This window comes from Aptenodytes patagonicus, chromosome 4 (assembly GCF_965638725.1).
Source record: "Aptenodytes patagonicus chromosome 4, bAptPat1.pri.cur, whole genome shotgun sequence".
Classification (NCBI taxonomy): domain Eukaryota; kingdom Metazoa; phylum Chordata; class Aves; order Sphenisciformes; family Spheniscidae; genus Aptenodytes; species Aptenodytes patagonicus.
Window position 1 is genome coordinate 23360605 of NC_134952.1, and position 15803 is coordinate 23376407.

The following is a 15803-nucleotide window of genomic DNA, read 5'->3' on the forward strand; positions in this document are numbered from 1 at the left end:
TTAGTAACCTAAATGTGCCTTTGGTACTTATCTGAGGATTTTAGTGGTGAAAAGAACAAGTGAATGTTGTGCAACGATATGGGTGTGCAAAGACAGGAGAACACTAGAAGGGACTTTTATTTTGGAAATATCTTTAGTTGAAGAAAGGCTTGTTCTTTTAACGTGGAATGGCAGATACTTAAAACAGAAATTAGAAGGCTAATACTCTTAAAGTGGCGTGGAATTCCCATTATCTATGTGAACACCTCTGTATCTTCTCCTGTAACTGGGTGTAGTTAAATAGAATCAGAAGAATAGAATAGAATTGGCCAGATAATAAAAAGCTCCTGTGTGCTACTGATTGGTACCAATGTAATTTGTACTTCTGAATAGCTCTCTCAGTGATTTAAAAACCTAGGAAAAATGAAAAGGAAATTAACTTAGGTAATTTTCTTGAATTTTAGTTACCCTTGTGGGTCTGATCTGATAGATGCAATCAGATTCTCTCTGGAACAAATAAGTGGCAAATTTATGAACAACCTGTCAACATCCTGTATGAACAATGATTAATAACTGACAGATATAGTATGTGTGTGATCTGTTCATTGTTTTGTAGCAGATTTTTTCTGTAATACTTTTGTCTTAAATAAAATATACCATTATTTCTGAAAGCTGTTTGGCCACTAGTTAAATTCCCTCATTTTTCCTGAGATAAAGTGGAAGTCCAGGTGTTAAACTGAATTCATACTTGCTGAAATAATCACAATAAATTATGAGAGCATTATACCTCTAAAATGCTGCTCTGAAGACCAGCTCTCAGGTTACTGCCCCAAGGAAAATGAGGGCTGGAGGCTTAAGACCTAAGGGCATTCTCCGGAGAAGGTCACAGTCTGTCAGAGATGCAGTTAACCCTGTTCAGCTAACAGGTAGGAAAATAAATCCTTACTTCTATTGCTCCTGAAGACAATCATTTTATGTGACATGCAGTACCTCCTTTAAACCCAAATTGATTGACATTAATGATATTTTTAGTGTCTAATTCATTATTAATGAAGTCCTGAATTTAGATTGAACTATTTTTGTCAAGAACTAATATATACTTTAGTCTGTCGTTTCTGGATCACCCTTCTAAAGTGCCAGAATTTAGCAAATGTTATGCTGTATTCCGAATTAAAAAAAAAAAAAAAAAAAAAAAATTAGCTTCTCAGCTATCTCTTTACTATACTCACTGCGCCCAAGTATCCTATCTAGTAACCTGAAAAACTTTAATGTAGAAGAGACTTGTTTTAGAACCCCTTTATAGATGGCATAAGCAGCTGTCCTGGTTTTGGCTGGGATAGAGTTAATTTTCTTTCTAGTAGCTGGTACAGTGCTGTGTTTTGGATTTAGGATGGGAATAATGTTGATAACACACTGATGTTTTAGTCATTGCTGAGCAGTGCTTACACAGTCAAGGCCTTTTCCTGTTTCTCACCCTACCCCACCAGCAAGTAGGCTGGGGGTGCACAAGAAGCTGGGAGGGGACACGGCTGGGACAGTTGACCCCAACCGACCAAAGGGATATTCCATACCATATGACATCATGCTCAGTATATAAACTAGGGGAAAAGCTGGCCGGGGGTCCGCTGCTCAGGGACTGGCTGGACATTGGTCAGCAGGTGGTGAGCAATTGCATCGTGCATCACTTTTTTTGTATATTCTTTTACCATTATTATTTTCCCTTTCTTTTCTGTCCTATTAAATTATCTTTATCTCAACCCACAAGTTTTACCTTTTTTTTTTTTTTAATTCTGTCCCCCATCCCACTGAGGAGGAGTGAGCAAATGGCTGTGTGGTGTTTAGCCGCCTGCCAAGTTAAACCACAACAGCAGCATTCTAAGTTCTTAAAGTATCCTCTTCCTTTAGTCCAAACTCAGCATAAAAATTGATATTTTTTGCCCTATTAATATCAATATCTGGTTCTTGTTTTGCTATTTTAAAATTCTTTTTCTTTTAGTTCTTCTTAGCTTCTTAACTTATTGATAGATCAGTGTCTTCTTCAGTCTTCTTTGTCAACCATGTACACTTTTTTAAAAAATTCTGATCTTTTTTCACTTGTCTTGCATTTGTACATCTCTAAGAGTTGACAAGTTTTAGTCTGTACAGTTAAAGAACTTCTGTTTGTCATGTTCTCTGAACCACTGAAAAACCTCTGTACTAGTGCTGAAACTTTAGAAAGTTGTTTTTCTTTATCATTTGCATGGGAAATGTGTACAAGGATCTCAAAATAAAAGCTGTTTCACCAACAGATCTCAAAGTACTGTTGTTAGTGAATCTTATTTATCAGAGAACTAGTACTAGAAATATTCCAAAGAACCATTTTTTAACTAGTGTATTGATTAAAATACCAAAATCCAAGTCTGATTTAAAATCTAATAAAATTTGGTGGTATACTTAATAATGAGTGGGACAGGTTATTGCTATAGAAGAACACCTGCATTGGCTGGTGAGGTTGCTAACAATCCAATAAAATATACCACTGCCAAACTAAACCAAAATCACAGATTATATGTGTATTTGACAAACCTATGTCTTGAAAAATAATGATACCGTTAAGGATTTAGGAATCACAACAAAATCTCTTCAACGTGTATTGTCAGTACAAAAACTAAGGGAAAGGATAGACGGAGATGCTGAGGAAGGAGAAAGTTGTAGTGATCATCAGAAATATGTTTCTATGTATGTAATATCTTCAGGAGATCAAAGACCTCCAACCACTTTTGGTGTTCACATTTGGAAGACATAAAGACATACAAGATGTGGAAAAGACAGCTAAAAGCATTTCAGCAGCTTAAACACTTTAGCCTTATCTGGGGCTTGAGGAGTTCAAATAAACCATCTTATTGAAGAGAAAGTTGAGAAACAATTTGGTCCCTGTGTAAAGGTACAAACACATAGAAAATGGTAATGGGAGGGTTTTCAGCCCTTTTGACTAAGGTATGAAAGGATGCAAGGGTCGAGAGTCTGTTTCCCGGCTTTGAGGGTAATCCACCAGTGCAATAATATGGCAGGTGATACAATTACCAGCGTTCAAAGTCTTTTAAAAAGAATTAGCTAACCTTTCAAAAGATGTTCTCTAATACAGTTCTGTGAAAAGTTCAGCAGCATTTTTGCATAATGGTAATTTCTGGAATTGGAAGTTGGGAGTTCTGGAGTCAGCATCTTCATTCCCTTTTTGCATGCCTCAATGAACAGAATTGGCTGTGTGCACTACATGCTTATAACAGTTGCAGCTTTTAGTTAAAACAAAAATTCATACTTCAGCAGATCAGCTACTAGCCTCTGGGTTATATCTCTTTTGTGTGTATGATGCACAATCAGCTTGTTGTCATCTATTCTGCTCCTGTCAGATACTGGCCATGATAAAGTCAAGAAAAGACAGATCAGTAATCACAGACTGTTCAAAGAATGCTTTTCACATTGATCACTGGCTGGTGTTTCTTGCTCACCTCCTTAGGGACATACTGACAGCTAAATTTCAATCTGAGCAGTCTCTTCCCACCACTCCTGAGAAATTTTGAATAAATTCTCTTCCAAACTTGCTTTCCCTCTATTCTCCATTCCCTTCCTTCTCTCCACAGTGCAGACATGATTCAGCTCCTAGAATTACCTGGCTGTGTTCCACCCAACCGATCCCCTGCTATTGCAAAGGCTTCAGGCATTTCAGCCTTACCTACCCTAGGAATGTTGCACATGGATAAGTTTTCTAAGAATGGATATACTTCGTTTTTCAGGATTCACATTTGGTTGAAAATAATCTAATTCTCAAAAGGGAGACAGTTGTCTTAATTATGGCATATATAATTTGGTCAACAGGACAATTTCTGATAACATATTTTCTGCCTTATGATTTGGAGGTCAAATAAGAAGGAAACAAGCTAGGATGCCACACAAACAGAAACTTACAGTGCCATATACATTTCTAAAGAAGACCTTTTAGATAGGCAATATAATCAATTTCCAATCTACTGGCATATTTTGTACACAGAAATAACCTTTTTCCCACTGATTTAATTCTTATGTAGCAAAATGATGGCTAGACAGACCTTCTGGACTTCCCAGGCAAAGCAAAACTCCCGTTGATAAGGGGGGAATTTTCTTTAGATCAGTTTTGAGCCTTCAAGAAAGCGACAATATGCAGTGCCCTAAAATAAGGACAACAAACCAAAACAATGAAAATAAATGGGAACAAATATACAGCAAGAAATATCCTATATACTAATGTTAAACTGTCAGCTTTATGTGTCTCTAAGTCTGTAAAACTACTCAATTATATTCGCAGTGAAATCCCTTTCTACAGTTTTGTGAAGTGCTATTTAAATTCCCTTTTCCTGTGTGTATGTAGGATATTAGAAGAAACTGAATGAAATCTTTGGTATTCATTTAAGACATTTAAAAAATTCTACAGCTACAGAAAGAGAATAGCAAGGGATGGGGAATAATTTATTTACCAAAAATAGAATAATGATTTTTTATGATTTCTAAGGAGAGGTTTTTCTTATGAAAGCTTGGTTCATTTAATTCCAAGCCTAGATGCTGAGCTGAAGATGAGAGGTGGCTGATAGAATCACATCAAAAGAGTTCTTCAGAGGAAATAAGTTGTATGGTATGCTAGAAATGGAGCTGCTCCATGTAGCATTTCAAAATTGGAAGGTCAGAAAAGAAGCTTGATGTATCAGATATAACAGTGAACAACAGTGATATTTGGAACATTGATAACGTTGCCTGACTGACACATAAGAGGGTTTCTTTTAGTTTGTTAACTGCAAGCTACAGTTAGGATAAAGAAAGAGAAGTGATTGAAGAAAACAGTGAGATGATGAAGTTGCAGTAACCTTTGAGGTGAGCAGATACGCTTGTGCATCCTAGGAAAGAAAATAAGTCGCATATTCCACTTGAAAAAAAAAAATTATGCCTCAGAAGTAGACAAGATAAAAAGAGAGAAGATAATACCGCAAATCTCATCAGTCATGCCATGTTGGTTGATGTTCCTGTTCCTCTGTGACACTCTCACGTCAGATAGTTAAAATCTGATGTTACGGTTATGAATATCTTTGGATACTTCAATCTTTCTGAGTGTCCATTCTCTTTTATACCACATTATGGGGCCAAGAAATGTGTTTCTCTAAACAAAATGCCATCCCACAAAACTGGTTTTATTGCTCTTACTCAGAACTGTTTCCTAGATTCATTTCACATAAATACCCTCATATTTGGGTCTGAGTGGAATTCAGATGATCAGTAGAACTGACGTTTCAGATGTTTTAAAATCTAATATCTTATTTTTAGTTTTATTGTTTCTTTCCCCAATCTATTCACACCTTCCAGAATTTTTTTTTTAATCTATACTATTATTACCTCAAATGAACAAATTCAGAGTGTATATAATGTTTATTAATATGAACAAGCATAATGCAAGTCACTAACAAAAACTTCCTAATTTCACTGAAAGTGGAAAAAAAAATCCATACTATCTCACATACTGCAAAATTCATGAAACATTAATAGACAAAACATTCACAAATATTGTTCAAGGAAAATGTCAGACTACAATTATTCCTTCTTGCAATTTACATCTAACAACACAAAAACAACAGTTAAAAACAAAGCTTCACAAGCACTGTACATAACTACCACTTCAACTAATTTAAAAGTCTTTATTGTTGCATTATTTTTTTCACTTTGGCCAAGTGTTATAGAAGTGTTTGATTTTACTGAACATAATGAGAATACTGTAAAAAGACCCAAATATAATGTGTTCTATTCTACACTAAATCAAAAGGTCAAAAGGGTTTTTTCTTATTAAACAAACCTCATCAGTGTAGTTTATTAATACAATTAGATGAAGTACATTCTCCAATTTCAGATATCAATTTACTCTTAGGCACTTTCTGCTTTACTTAATCAAATTGGGAGATTTTTTCCAGCTATATAATCAACATGTAAATTAAACTGTAAAGAATCTTAAAAAAAGAAAGTCAATTATTTTATCAGTTATTTTTTCCATATGATCTAACTACAACAGTCTTTATTCAAAAAGGGGGGAGGGGAAACACACTTTGGATAATATATATTTTCATTGTATTTTTCCTTTCCAGAATATTGCTATCATTAACTTTATAATGGCAAGCCAGTAAATTGGTATTTTCATTTTGAGACAAGGGGCTTATACTTATTATGGGATGCGAGCATTTTAATGGGAAAAGATGATTTGATGTAAATGATAAACAGATCATTTAGTACTGTTAATGCTTTGTATTATGTGCTTCATTTATTGCATGTTCTATTTAGCTTACATTTAAGTATACATGATTACATCAAGCTCATTTATTTAGCTATATGTGCTGGCACACTATAGAGCTGTTATTTGTGTAATCTAAAATCTGAAGACCATTTACCACACTCTTCAGCTTTCAATTTATACACAATTAGAATAGCTGCTGTATATGAGATTAATGCAGAAAAAAAAAAAAAAAAAAAGAGCATTCGTATGGCGTTTTATCAAGGAAGTTCAAGAACAGTTCACTTAGAGTTTATTTCAAGAACTGTTGAAGGTTAGTGATGAACACAATATATGAACTATTGATCTAACACCCGCACAGTCTCTACAGGATAATTATGGGCAAATTCATTTACTAACATAAGACACTACTTTGCAGTCCTTTGGCTATGCAGTGTATTTTCCTGAATACCAATATTCTTTTAAAGAAAATTGCTGAAACTTCCCTTTAAAGTAGTAGGTATTTAAAGTAGTATTACTCAATTAACTTAGAATTTAAGCTATGCTTCTTCCATGGATCATTCTGCAGTCTTGATCTTGAAAATTTATTTAGTTTCTTGTTAACATTTTATATCTCTGATATTGGAAATGTTACTTATCTCACAGTTGTGAAACCCAATATATGGGACAAAGAAGTTGAGGGTTTTTTAAGAAACCTGCAGGTAACATTTAATGCTGTACTTAGGAGTAGTAGGCATTACAAATACTATAATTTTATGCCTATAATCCTATCTCTAAGATTCTCCATAATTCTGAAATACTGCTTTGTAAATGTAAGTACTTAAACAATGGGGAAACGATTCTGTCTTGTGCAGGTCATTATGATGGGAAGATAACAAAGGCTTCTGCTCTTTCCATTTCTAGGGAAGAGCTCTTGAGTATAAGTTTCTCCTTATAATATCTTTTGAAGCCCCTGTGACTTCAGCTAGTGTTCTTACAGGCACAGTTATCAGCATGGTAATGCTGATAGAAATCGGAAAAGAATTTTAAAGACTGACAAGGATCTGGTGAACTATGAAGGTTCTTTACTAACAGTTGAGAAGGGTGAATATAATTAGCTAATGACCTTTTCTTTACTTCTTTAAAATATTAAAATAGAAATTATCTGGTTGTCAAAAATCAGATAGCTTTAATGAATATTGGGAATAGATGAATGTGAAAAAATCTGACACATTTCTTTCCCTGTATTTGTGGATACAAAGAAGAAAGGAAGAGTAAATAAGAAGGTACCAAACATTTCCATTTTGAACATAGCATTTTGAAAGCAGTCGCTGATGGCTTGTCCAAAGAACACAAGCCTGTATAGCAAACTCAGGAACAGAACCACACCTTCTTGAACAGTTCACATCTTAGTGAGCCAATTTCTCCTTTTCCCAGGACATGACTCTTAGAATTCCTGGAATTCTTAAAGATATTTTTTATTCCCCTTATATGCTTCTGCACAGTTTCTACATGATTACTGCTTCACTGAGTATTCAAAACAGATGAAACAAAATATTGTCCTCATAATTTTTTTTTTTTTTTTTAAAAAAAGCCCTAACTAGCCCAAAATCATGCTACAGTTGCCTTCAGCTAACCTACAGAATTTTTCAGCTTGGTAACAAATTCAAATTCATAGAAGGTATTCAAGGGTCTGAAACAGGGTCACTTTATTTCAGAAACATCTAACTTATCAGAATTTAAAAGCGTATTTTCTCTATGGTCATCTGAAGTATACAATATACCTCAGTATTCCTGTTTTGATACCTGTCTCAGTTAACTAACTACAACATTAATTCATAGAAATTTAACACACAAGTATCTTCATTTGGATGAGTAAGATTCTCTGACCATGTCAGAGAAGGCGTAAAGCAGTTCTGTGATTGAAAATGGACATTCTTACTCCATGTTTGTTTTTCCCATCTTCTGTACCATGAGTGGTTTTCCCCCAGAAATATTGTAACATTTTTTTTCATCCTTAGTCTGTTTCTGCCCCATAATGTTAAAGACAGTAACAATACTATACAAGACAGTAACAATACTATACAAATTTAAGTAACTTCTAATATATCACCTAGGATTATTCCTTTCTTCTAAAGATATGATTAAACATTTCAAGTGTTTGATATCTAATCCTGAGTGAAACAATTTCCTGAATATGAAGAGATAGGCAACATTTTCTGAAGGAAAACTGCATGCCTTTATAATAACCTGACAGTTTACTAATTTGCTGATCTTAAGTCTGTTGATCTTAAACTTACTACATAATACAGTTGTCTAAAAATAAGTGTTGTAGAAATAACCTCTTTCTCATATTCTTTAAAAAGTCCTTAAAATAAATGAATGTAAGCACATAAATTAGTATCCCAGAAAACATTTTGACATTTCATATCACCATTAAGAGTGACAAATTCCTTTTAACTTGTTCACCTTTTGTCTTTATTTATATTCATTGCTTTTGAAATGTCTGGAAAACATTGGAAAAAGGTCTTTATTCAAAATCACTTTTAATTGAGTAAATCTGTGAGTGCTTTGGTAGATGGAGAGAACATACATTAAAGTGGCATTTGTACAGCATAGCCCTATGGATATCTTTCAGTTTTACAGTGAGCTAAATTATTCTATCAATAAAAGTAATTTCATTTCAAAGAAATGATGCTGCAACATTGAAATTCAAAGGGTTAAGTAAGCTGAAAGATTTAGCATAGACAATAAATATGTCTATTTTTTTAAGCAAAGAAAGATGTTACTTATAAAAATAAGCCATTTTGAAATGAAAATGGTAAATTCAAGCAGCATGAGTTATTAATGAAATCTGGTTTCTCACTATTACTTCCAATATTTACTTGGTTTTGAAAACATTTTCACCATGGAGATGAGATTCTGAATGCTGATTTTGATATTTAAAAGTCAAAGTGCAGGTAAGTGAATAAAGACTACTTTTCTTCTACTTCTTGTCTGCATGTGTATTTGCATGGTGGATTCATTGAAATATTTTTACAGCTGACATACCTTACCTTTCTCCCCTTTTCTCTCAGTCCTCAACTGCTTGGCTGGGACAGAGCTTCTCCACGTTATGTTCTAAGAGTGGATGATCTAAGTGTTTTCTTTACATACTTTCTTTCTCCATCGTTAGGCTGCTGAACTAATAATTTTATTCATTTTCATTTTTCAAGATATTGGCCAGGATTTTCTGACAGGCAACCCCTTATCCATTTCTTACTTTGGCTTTTCTTTTAAACTAGTCTATCTTGGTCACTTGCAAGACTATCATAGGGCTGCAAATTCATCAGGATGTTTTAAACCTTGTGTCAACTTTAAGTTCAGGTTTTCAATTTTGGATAGCAATGACCTCTGCTTCTCTTCCCAGAAGAGTACACCTCGCAAACATGTCCCTATCTGTGTAGATTTCAGAATCAAAGCTGAAAAAAAGGAGAGCCAGTCACTGCTTCTAGAATACCTGTTTTCTAAGCCCGTGCATCTGCAGTTCTTTCTGCAGCTGATTCCGCCACCTCCCCCCATTAATTTATTACATTAGTAATACCCAATTGATACCAGTAATACCCCAAAATCAATAAACCCCAACATTCCTAACACCTAGATAAGTTTGTTCCTCATCACAGCATGAAGTTATTTGGGTTCAGAGCACCCTTCTATTGAAGATTTGGTATCTGTAAATAGCAGTTTAACCACAAAGAGAGAAAAGAAGTAGGAGAGTGAAACACTTGCCTAAGGATAGAGGTGCTTGTTTGTGAAGACTAAGCTCTAAATTGCAATCATGGGATCTGTTCAGAATCAATTATTCAAATTACTCTAATCGAGGTGATATGTCAGTTTGTGTTAAGGGAGGGAAAAATATCACCATAGTTAGATATTGCTCTATTTTAAATGCAATTCAAGGACTAGTTTTGCACTTAACAGCTCAAACCCCTGAAATGGGATAAGGTGGTAGAATGCCTGTTTTCAGTCCCAAGAGCATCTACATGGTGAATTACTGATCTGTTTTCAAATTGAAGCAGGAAATTAGAAAATATAGGTCATTGTGAAACTTAGTGACCTCTGGTGTTTCGTGCTAGCTGAATAGGAGTTTTAAAGGTTTACATTTTTAATAGTTTGCTTAAATAGAACTGTCTTCCTAAACACATCTTTGTCTACAGCTCCAATGCCTTCTGAAAATGAATGCAACACTCAGAGATCGAGAAAATATATTAGCAATTATTAGACTCTCATGTACTACAGAGATGGAGCCTAAAATAGATAAATTAAAGTTTATGTGAGGATTGTGCCATTAATCAGCCCCTGTCCCCTTTCCTCTTCCACTGATGAAGCATTTTCTGTCTAGGGAAAAATAAAACTACAGTTTATTGGTTTTAGTCAATAATAATGACACATTTTGTTTTGTTTTGTTTTGTTTTGTTTTGTTTTGTTTTGTTTTATACCAAGCAATATAACTATAGGTTTCTTGAATTTCTCTATCCCCAAAGCTACCATATGTTTTGGCTTTCCTGAACATCTACTCTTTTTCTTCCCAGAAATTTTGTTCAAATAAATATTGAACTCTTTCTATAAATACAGCCAGGTTACCTGGACTAAGAACAGCATGTTTGGAGCTACCAGGCTGTCGTATGCCTAAAAATCCCAGGACCACTTTCACAATACTGTTGTTGTACATCTGTTCTATACGTCAAAGCATTGGACACACGTACTACATGTACAATTGCTCTAAGCAGGAAGAGTATGTCCAACCCTTTCAGGAAATATTGTGGAGAAATTCCACTAAAAAATAAGTTTTGAAAAATTTAGCGAATTATTATCTATTAATGCAATTTTTTCCCAGAAAAGTTTTTAAAAATATAGAAAAATGTGTACATAAAAATCAATACATTTACTTATTTTTCTCATAAATAATATTCTTACCATTTTTATAAGTTAGTTCCTTATTGTTGTTAATACCAAATAAATTGCTTTTTAAAATTGTTGCAGACATTTTTCTTTCAAAATATCATTACTTTCTCATTATATCACCTATATTCCAATAATGGACATTTCATTTCAAGTAATTTTTCAATAGCCTAATGACTAATGACTGAACTTTGTGGCTGGCATCTGTCAAACTGAACTTAGAATCATCTACATATTATATATTTTACATTATATATTATATTAGACATTCTATATTATACATTATATAACATATACTAATATATATTTTATATATATATATAATATTATATATCAAAAGGCCACAATAAGGTCTCCCCAGAGCCTTCTCCAGGCTGAACAACCCCAACTCTCTCAGCCTTCCTTCATAGGAGAGGTGTTCTGATCAATTTCATGGCCCTCCTCTGGACCCAATCCAACAGGTCCATGTCCTTCTTGTGCAGGGGCCCCCAGAGCTAGATGCAGTACTCCATCTGGAGTCTCACAAGAATGGAGTAGAGGGAGCAAATCACCTCGCTCGGCCTGCTGGCCACGCTTCTTTCTATGCAGCCCAAGATATGATTGGCCTTCTGGGTTGCAAGTGCACATTGCCAGCTCATACATAATTTTTCATCTACTAACATCTCCAAGTCCTTCTCTGCAGGGCTGATCTCAATCCATCCATCCCCCAGTCTGTACTGATACTGGGGATTGCCCCAATTCAGGTGCAGGATCTTGCACTTGCTCTTGTTGAACTTGATGATGTTCACATTGGCCCACTCCTCAAGTCTGTCAAGGTCCTTCTGGATGTCATCTCTTCCCTCTAGCATACCAACTGCATCACTCAGCTTGGTGTCATCCACAACCTTGCTGAGGGTACACTTAATCCCACTATGTCATTGATGAATATATTGACCAACACGAGTCCTGATACAGACCCCTGAGAAGCAGTACTTGTTACTGATCTCCATTTGGACATAGAGCCATGGACGGTAACTGTTTGGATGCAGCCATCCAGCCATTTCCTTATTCATTGAAAAGTCCTTCCATAAAATCTATCCCTTTCCAATTTAGAGACAAGCTTGTTGTGTTGGACTATGTCAAAGTCCTTACAGATGTCAAGATAGATGATGTCAGTTGCTCTTCGCTTATCCACTAATGCAGTCACTCCATGGTAGAAGGCCAATAGATTAGCCAGACGCGATTTGCCCTTTTTGAAGTCATGTTGGCTGTCTGTAATCACCTCCCTGTCATCCATATGCCTTGACATAGCTTCCAGGAGGATCTGTTCCATGATCTTGTCGGGCATAGAAGTGAGGTTGAGTAGTAAACCTTTCAACTTTAGTCAAAGTGACACAAATCTAGAGTTGCTCTTTATTTATCTATTTCTTCTTGGCTTCTATTTACATGTATTTTAACAACAAAAATAAAATGTCATTTTATATTTATATTTATATTTTTTATATAGCTTACACTAACCTTATGCAGTTTGCTTTTCAGTTTTATCTAAACTTTTCAGAACAAGTTAGTGGATACATTTTTCCCCTCAGTCAATGTGTATTAGTTGTTTTGGATAGTGACTTAGCTTTAACATTCTTTGCAAGTTCCATAAATGGGAATGTGACAACTAAGAGTTTTATGGAAACTGTTTTTAGTAGTCTGAAGATGATAAGATTTTATTCAAGTCACACAACTTCTTCTATGAAAGTACAAGAAGAGTGATCTAAGTAGAATTTCTGTCTCTCTGGGTAACAAAAATACATGACATTACAAAGACATTTCAAAGGTTAAAATCTATCCAGAATTTTCAAAAGTAAAATAAGAGGTGGAAAGCTTTAATAGCTTAATACAATTGAATTATTATTTAGGTATTTTAGAGACACTTCCACTAAGAATGTGCCATAACCATTAAAAAAGATTCAATGGTTTGGATTTTAACTTCATAAGGTCACACAGAAAATTCAGTACAGGAAAAACAAGTTTTCCAAACTGGAGAAAACGAAACAATCAAACAATAAACCCCTAAAACACTCCACAACACTGTGTCCATTTATACACTGCTTGGCCGAGTGGAAATCAATAGAAAACAAAACAACACAGAATACAAATGGCTTTTGCATTTTCTTCTTTCTTTTCCTTATGTAGACACATTTCAACATACACAATATTACTATCCGTAAAGATAATTTTAAATGCATGCTAAGTTATTTCTAATTAGGGTATATAATTTCTGCTAGTAAATGAAAGATTAACAATTCTTTTTGTTTTGCTAATTTTGAAAATTATAATACATTAATTTTAATCTAGAAATAAAAAAGGTTTCTAGAAATTCCTTTGATAAAGTTTAAGAATAAACAGTCTGCAGAATAATGCAAATGAACAAAAGGTTTAAAATTTAAGATCAGGATTTTACGCAAATTCAACTGATATTACTGCATATATGCTCACTGCAGCTGAAAAGATACATTTACACTTATATATAAATATCTTATACATGCGTCTGTGTATATATCATATAGATTCATATCCACATGACTATGTATATCTGCAACAGCTTAAGAAAGTGTGGCAATGTGGTTTGTTTCTTTTAACCCATTTCAGCTGGGTGCAATTTAAACAGAAATAGTTCACTTAACATGATTTTTTCCCAAATCTTCTATTTGATTCTTCAATATTACATTAAAAATGAGTAGGCTTTCTCAGTAGTCCTTATAAAAAACATATTAGATAGTCAAAGTTAGTTTTAAATCGTTTGTTCTCCTGAATTTTCAGGCTGTCATCTTCAGTCAAAGATGTGGATTTGATTGCCTCTTATTGTGGTGGGGTTTTTTTTGTTGCCGATTGTTTTTTGTTGTTTTGTTTTGGTTTTGTTTTTTGTTCCTCACCTGTAAAATACATGATGCAATGGTCATTTGTCTAAATAGAGTTTTCAGGAATTTATTTAAATAAAGGTTTTTATATGCTTAACTTTAGGCACAAGAGGAAATTAGTTGTTATTTAATAAAATACTTAGGCCTTTGTTCATCTCACCCAACTTAGTGAAATACCTCAATTAAGGGGCATAGTTACATTAGTCTACAGTCAAGGAAAACAGGTCTCCCATGTGATTCAACACAAGCAAGACTGGAGTCTTCCTCTGATAGCCTTTCTTTCCTTGCAGAAATAATATTTCCTGTTCTTTCCAGAGGAAGCCTATTGTGACTATGTTCTACATAGAGATATGGGTATGCTTTCACTTACCACACTTGAAGTCTACTGCTTATCTTCATTGCCTCCATTTTTATGACCTTTGATAGTGACTGCTTACAGTCTCTGTCAAGGGATGCTGGAATAAATCCCAGTGTGCATGCTGTTCTTTCCTGACATGAAGGATTTGCACCACTGGTGTGCTTCCTAGCAGCCAGAGCTCTCTGTACTGTAGGTAAGTCTGGGTGGCATCATCAGGCCTAATAACAGCACTTGTGTGCTGTTTGCAAATAGAAAGATGAATTCTTAAGGATTTACAACACTTTAAAAAAAGCCAAGTCAGAGAGATTCATGAGCTTAATGCACTCCTGTGTAAGACATGCCTGGTAAAAATGACCTTGGTCTGCTGATGCTCTGAGGAGAAAGGACACAAGTTACCTCCTAGTCAAATGTAGTGTGATAATAGTAGTACAGTGCCAAACACAGACTAAAATACCCTGAAATCTCAGTGGAGGAATGATTCAGGCTCGCATCAGACTAATATGTCCTAACAGCTTTTGTTGGCTCAGAGCACAGGCCAAGCAAGCTTGTGTCTGATAGCAATGTACCATGTCAGCTAAAAATAGTCACATCCTGAAATACTTTGCTAGTGAGGCCTCAGTGCATGCTAAATGGTATGAGATTATGAGGTTCTTCATCAAAGGTCACTGTGGAAATATGAAGTAGCATTGCTTTTTGTTAATTTGTGTTAATATTAAAATCAAATATGGATGTGTTGGGGTAATACCCTACTGTTCTTTTACTGCTGATGAGGTTTTGTCTCAGTGTACACTGAACGTGCCAAATAATCATTGGTTATTTTATTTTATATACATATTTCTAACTCGTAAACCTATAGTCAGCATTAGTAGAATTTCTTTCAGGAAGTTCAAAGCTTAGTATACACACATTAGGGTGCCTAGGCATTTGCAGAATAGCAAGCACGTTCCACAAGTAATGAGAACACCTCTTAATTCAGCCGAAGCCAAAGCCACAAGTGAGTTATAAATGTATTTGTTCTCCAGTTAGATCGATTCCATGCAGTGCTGCAAGTGTTTATTATCTATTCTGTTTATTCCACAAGGAGGAAAATAATAGTTCTTTTCCTATTCTGCTAAAATACCACAGTACAAGGCAGCTTATTTGGTTTCATTTTAACGATACCAATTTCACTTCTAATCAGCTTGTGTGTGATGCTTATAGTGATCTCTAAGCTGCTGATGGATTATTTATTTCTATTAAGAAATAAGAAAGAAGCATCAATTCGCATGTCATGAACACCATTTTACTGTGTAGACAGCTGTTTTGTTTTTTTTTTTTTTTTCCAAAAGAGATCTGAATATGTATTTCTTACAAGCATGCATATTAGTTAGTGATGTGT